Below are 6,000 nucleotides of genomic sequence, written 5' to 3'. Positions count from 1 at the left end.
TTAACTATCTAGGGCCAGCATCCTGTTTTTCTCCCTCCCGAATTCCCCTCCAGGTGCACCCTGGGGATTAGGAGCAGAGGCCCAGTGGCTAATGGCTTGATAGTGGGCAACCTTTGTAGTTTACTGAAGTGGCAGCCAGTATTTCTTGTCCACAGGCTCTAGCAATCTCCTGGGAGTCTCTAGTTACATTCTGCCCAGTAAGCATTTGCAGACCTTGTTTCCGTGTGGCATCCCCACACCTCCAGCCACCCGGTTAGGACACCCTGGGCCTCCACTCGGCTGGGATGGCTCCGCCCACCTAGCGCTCTCCTCCTCTGCCCCGCCTTAGCGTCCCCCCACTCCTTAGCTCGTCCTCGACCGACTTAGTAGTACTTTCATTGTCTCCCAAAGCACAAGCTCCTTGGGCGGAAATAACTGTGCTCACAGTTCTCTTATATTCTTTGCGGCCAAGTCAATCCTTGTTGAGTTAAATTTTACCGCCGGGGAGGACAAACTTAAGACAGCTTTAACAAAAAATGTTATTCCCAGACGCAGGCCTTCAGAGACGGTGGAAATGGGAGAACCCAACCGTTGACCTCCGGGCGGGGGAGCGCTCACTCCGGCCACCGCAGCCGCGCTCGGCTCCCGGGCCTGCAGCTGGGGCCCCTCCACGCCGACCGGAACAAAGGGGCTTGTGTCCCGCCGCCCTGCGGGAGCCTTTCTCTGCCGGCCGCCGAGAGGCCTCTGCCGAAGCATGGGCGGAGCGAATTGCGTGCGACTCCGCGCGTGGCCCGGCTCCCTGGTGGGCCAGCCGAGCTCGCCGGTTAGGCCGCTCTAGCCCCGGCCCCGCGTGCTGGAGCCTCTTCGGGCACAGCCGCCCGGTCCCGGCCCCTACTCCTCCCGACGCTCCCCTTGTCGGAGCCGGTGCGCAGAAAGGCGCCTGTGGCAATAGCGTGAACTTTGCCCAAAGTTCAGGCACAGCCCTCCGACTGGGGGCCTTTATGGGTTCTCAAGGGTAGAAATGTAAAATTCCTACTTCCCTTTTAATGATCCGGGAGCCTCCTCCACCTCTGTGTCTTAGGCAGAGCCCAAACAGCTTCTCTCCTTTGCTTTATCCCAGGGAAAAACTGAAGGATTGTGGGGGAAAAGAGAGAAGTCGTGCCTAACAGTAACTGAACTTCAGCCAATTGCCAGGTACTTTTCTAGGCACTTAGATACTGTTTTAGTTAATCCTCAAAAGGGCTTGTGAAATAAATATTGTTTTCACATTATGTCTTTACATTCTTAGAAAACTGAGGTTAGGACTTAACTGGTGGTCCAGTGATTAAGGCTCCACGTTTCCTGGGACTTCCCTAGTGGCGCAGTGGTTAAGAATCCGCCTGCCAATGCAGGGGTCACAGGTTTGAGCCCTGGCCCAGGAAGATCCCACATGCTGCAGAGCAACGAAGCCCGAGCGCCACAACTACTGAAGCCTGCGTTCTAAAGCCCGTGCTCCACCACAAGAGAAGCCACAGCAAAGAGTAGCCCTGCTCGCCACAACTAGAGAAAGCCCGCGCTCGGCAACAAAGACCCAACGCAGCTAAAAATAAATAAATAATTAAAAGAAAAAAAAGTCTCCACGCTTCCAATGCAGGGGGCGCAGGTTTGGTCCCTGGCAGGGGAACTAAGATCCCACAAGCAGTTTGGCGTGGCCCCCCAAAAAAAAGAAAAAGAAAACCTGAGGTTAGAATTTTCCCCTGTGTCTGCCCTAGGCAGGCACTGGTTAATAACCTTAACATCCACCAAATCCTCCTCCAGTTACATATACATTTCCCTTTCCCCTTATTCCCACATCATTTAATGAATATTTATTGAGTGCCTACTGTGTACAAATGTGTGTGTGGTGTTGGGGGGGAGGTTCTGTAATGAATAAAGCAGACAAGGTCCCTGTGGTCACAAAACTGGGGGTGGGTGGGGGGAATCACAACTAATTATTATAATACAAAAGGGGAATGAGAGTCCTGAAGACGAATTCCCCAGGTGCTGGAGGAGGAGGCTTTATAATCTGGTTGGGGTTGGGAGAGGTCAGGGAGCTTTCAGAGCTGTTGTATTAGTCTGGGGGACAGAGGAGGTCTGAGGATGCTGCTGGCAGGAAGGACCCATTATAAAGAAACTAGGAGGGGATTTCCCTGGCGGTCCACTGGTTAGGACTCCGCGTTTCCACTGCAGGGGGCACGGGTTTGATCCCTAGTTGGGGAACTAAGATCCCACGTGCCTCCCAGCCTGGCAATCAATCAATCAATCAATCAATAAAACTAGGAGGGCTTCCCTGGTGGCACAGTGGTTGAGAGTCTGCCTGCCGATGCAGGGGACATGGGCTCGTGCCCCGGTCCGGGAAGATCCCACATGCCGCGGAGCAGCTGGGCCCGTGAGCCATGGCCACTGAGCCTGCGCGTCCGGAGCCTGTGCTCCGCAACGGGAGAGGCCACAACAGTGAGAGGCCCGCGTACCGCAAAAAAAAAAAAAAAGAAAAAAGAAAAGAAAAGAAACTAGGAAACTAGGAGATTGAAATCAACAGGACTTAAAGACTTGTTAGTTGTGGAAGGTGACTGAAAAGTTGACCCAGCCTCTCTGCCACCTCTCCCTCCCACAGTGGGGCACTGGAGAGAAGGAAAAACTAGGTAGATCCCTGGGTTCTGATCCTGATTGAGTTCTTCCTTGCTTGGTGACATCATGGACAAATCACTGTTCTGTAAAGCCTTGGGAGACCTGCATTCCTTCCTTAGACTGCAGGCATGCCATGCCCTATGATGGTGTTCCTTAAACGGTGGGGGGACATTGCAAAAAATATAAGAAGAAGGTGTAGGAAAACTACATTCCTCACTTACAGTAATTCAAATACTGTAGTGGTGGTACTGGAAAATGGGATAAAAAGTCTAGAAATAAACCCAAATACATTTGTGAATGTAGTATATGACCAAGGAAGTAATACATAGAAATACAGAGAAGATTATTCAAGAAATGTTCAGAAAACATAGATTGTTCAATATGTGATTTTGGGACAATGAATAGCCATCTGGAAGAAAATTAATTTGGATCTATATCTCACTTCCTATTCCAAAATATATTTTAGATGACTCAAAATGAAACAATGAAAAATAAACTTTAGAAGCACTAGAAGAAAACATACGTTTTTAAAAATAATCTTGGAGTAGGAAAGTCCTTTCTAAGTAGTATAACACAAAAGCCAGAAGCCACACACATACACATGCATACACAGACACATTCAAACGACAACAATAAAAAACACCAGATACACTACGTATCACAGACAAAAGAATAATTTTCTCTTAAGATTTATTTATTTTATTTATTTATATTTGGCTGTGTTGGGTCTTCGTTGCTGTGCGCGGGCTTTCTCTAGTTGCGGCGAGTGGGGCTACTCTTCATTGCAGTGCGCGGGCTTCTCATTGCAGTGGCTTCTCATTGCGGAGCACGGGCTCTAGACGCGCGGGCTTCAGTAGTTGCGGCACGCAGGCTCAGTAGTTGTGGCACACAGGCTTAGTTGCTCCACGGCATGTGGGATCTTCCCGGACCAGGGATCGAACCCGTGTCCCTTGCATTGGCAGGAGGATTCTCAACCATTGCGCCACCAGGGAAGCCCCAAAAGAATAATATATATTTTAATATAAAATGAGCAGGGACTTCCCTGGTGGCACAGTGGTTGAGAATCCTCCTGCCAATGCAAGGGACACGGGTTCGATCCCTGGTCCGGGAAGATCCCACATGCCGTGGAGCAACTAAGCCTGTGTGCCACAACTACTGAGCCTGCGTGCCGCAACTACTGAAGCCCGCGCACCGCAATGGAGAGTAGTGCCCGCTCACCACAACTAGAGAAAGCCCGCGTGCAGCAACAAAGACCCAACACAGCCAAATATAAATAAATAAAATATAAATAAATTTACAATTTAAAAAAAAAAAGAGCAATTATGGGGAATTCCCTGGCAGTCCAGTGGTTAGGACTCCATGCTCTCATTGCGGAGGGCCCGGGTTCAATCCCTGGTCAGGGAACTAAGAAACCACAAGCTGCACGGTGCAGCCAAAAAAAAGAAGAAAAAAGAGCACTTACCAATTAGTAACAAGAGACCAACAACTTGGTAAAAAAGTACATGACGGGGGAGGGATAAATTGGGAGATTTGTATTGACGTATACACACTACTATATATAAAATAGATAACTAATAAGAACCTAATGTATAGCACAGGGAACTCAATTCAATACTTTGTAATGACCTATATGGGAACAGAATCTAAAAAAGAGTGGATATATGTATATGTATAACTGACTCACTTTGCTGTACAGCAGAAACTAACACAACATTGTAAATAAACTATACTCCAGTTAAAAAAAATTAATTAAAAAAAATTATATGACAAACAGTTCACAGTAAAGAAAATCAAAATGGCTCTTAAAGCTATGAAAAGATACCTCACTCATAATAAGAGAAATACAAACCAAAGTTACAATGAAATACCTTTCTCACTTATCAGATATGCAAAACTCGCCTATGGAAGGTAATTTGGCAATATTGACCAAAATTTTAAACGCACATTCCTTTGACTCAGCAATTTCTCTTTTAGGAATTTTCCTATAGCTATATTCATAAGTATGAAGCGATATGCCCCCAAAATTCATTGCAGCACTCTTTGCAATAGCAAAGTACGGGAAACAGATGCATATGTACAGCTCGGGAAAAACCTTCAAATGTAGAGGCTTGTAGGGTATATTAGATTTGAATTACATCTATAAAATTGAAACAATAATTGTACCTACTGCACAGGGTTGTTGTGACGTTTAAATGAATTAAAATACCAAAAGAACTTAGAAAAATATCCAGAATATATACCATTAGCTGTTTACTTACACACATACTGTTAATAAAAAGAACAAGAGGCATAATGGCATGTACGTTACCTACTATTTGTGTAAAAGAAAAATAAGTATTTGGGCAAAATATCCCTTGAAAATTTCACAATTAATCAGTAACTCTGGTTACCTCTGGAGAGAGGAACTGAGGGGCCAGCAGCAAGGCAACTTATTTTCACTGTCTACCTTTGTATACCTGTTAAATTTTTTAACCATGTATATTTGATATCTATTTGAAAAGATAAATTTTTTAAAGTAGAAAAGTATCAATCAGAAACACATAAAGAAAAAGAAATCAAATTTTATAAGACAAATTATGTTCCAATCTTTTCCATTAATGTTATTATGCTGAAATTATATATTGCAGTCATTGAATGATTTTTCAAGCACTGCTGCACACTTTCAAATTATTGATGCAGTGTAGTGCTTGCACCTCAAAGTGTGGTCCTCAGGCCAGCAACATCAGCATCACCTTGGAATTTGTTAGAAATGCAGAATCTCAGGTCCCACCCCACACCTACCGAATCAGAATCTTTATTTTCAACAAGATTCTCAGGTAATTTGACTGTGGCATCTTGTTTGAGGAACGAGGAGCACTGAGCCAGAGGACATAATAAAAAACAAAGATATACAAAACAAAATAAAAACACTGTTCTACTCGTCTCTTCTCTTTGACTCCCACCTCTCCAAATTGTTGTGGCTCTGAAACCGAGCAGGACCCTGTGGGGGCACTCCTGTGTACAAAAGCCTTTTTGGGTCCCCCCATTTCTGGTTTGCAGGAAAAAGGCTTCAGCTTCCTAGGCCTTCCCTGAACTCCGAAGGGCAGATTCAAGCAGTTACTAATTAGGGGAATGAGGGAATGCAGAAACAAAGAAAGGCAGTCAAGAAACAATGGGGCAGGTACCTGGTTCCTTCTCAAGGGATATACATAACTGATACAAATCTCCAAGCCCTTCTACAGGAACTAAGGCCTCCACCCATGTGGAGGATGGTAACTTCAGGCAGAGCACGTGGACCCAGACTGGTTAGAATCAGAACACCACCCTGTTACCTCACCACCAACCAAAGGAAGGTCACACACCCTGCAGCCCTCCCCCACAAATTCTGTCTATAAA

This window comes from Delphinus delphis, chromosome 2 (assembly GCF_949987515.2).
Source record: "Delphinus delphis chromosome 2, mDelDel1.2, whole genome shotgun sequence".
NCBI classification, from domain to species: Eukaryota; Metazoa; Chordata; class Mammalia; order Artiodactyla; family Delphinidae; genus Delphinus; species Delphinus delphis.
The sequence above is the reverse complement of the archived record's forward strand: the minus strand, read 5'-3'. Positions refer to the sequence as shown.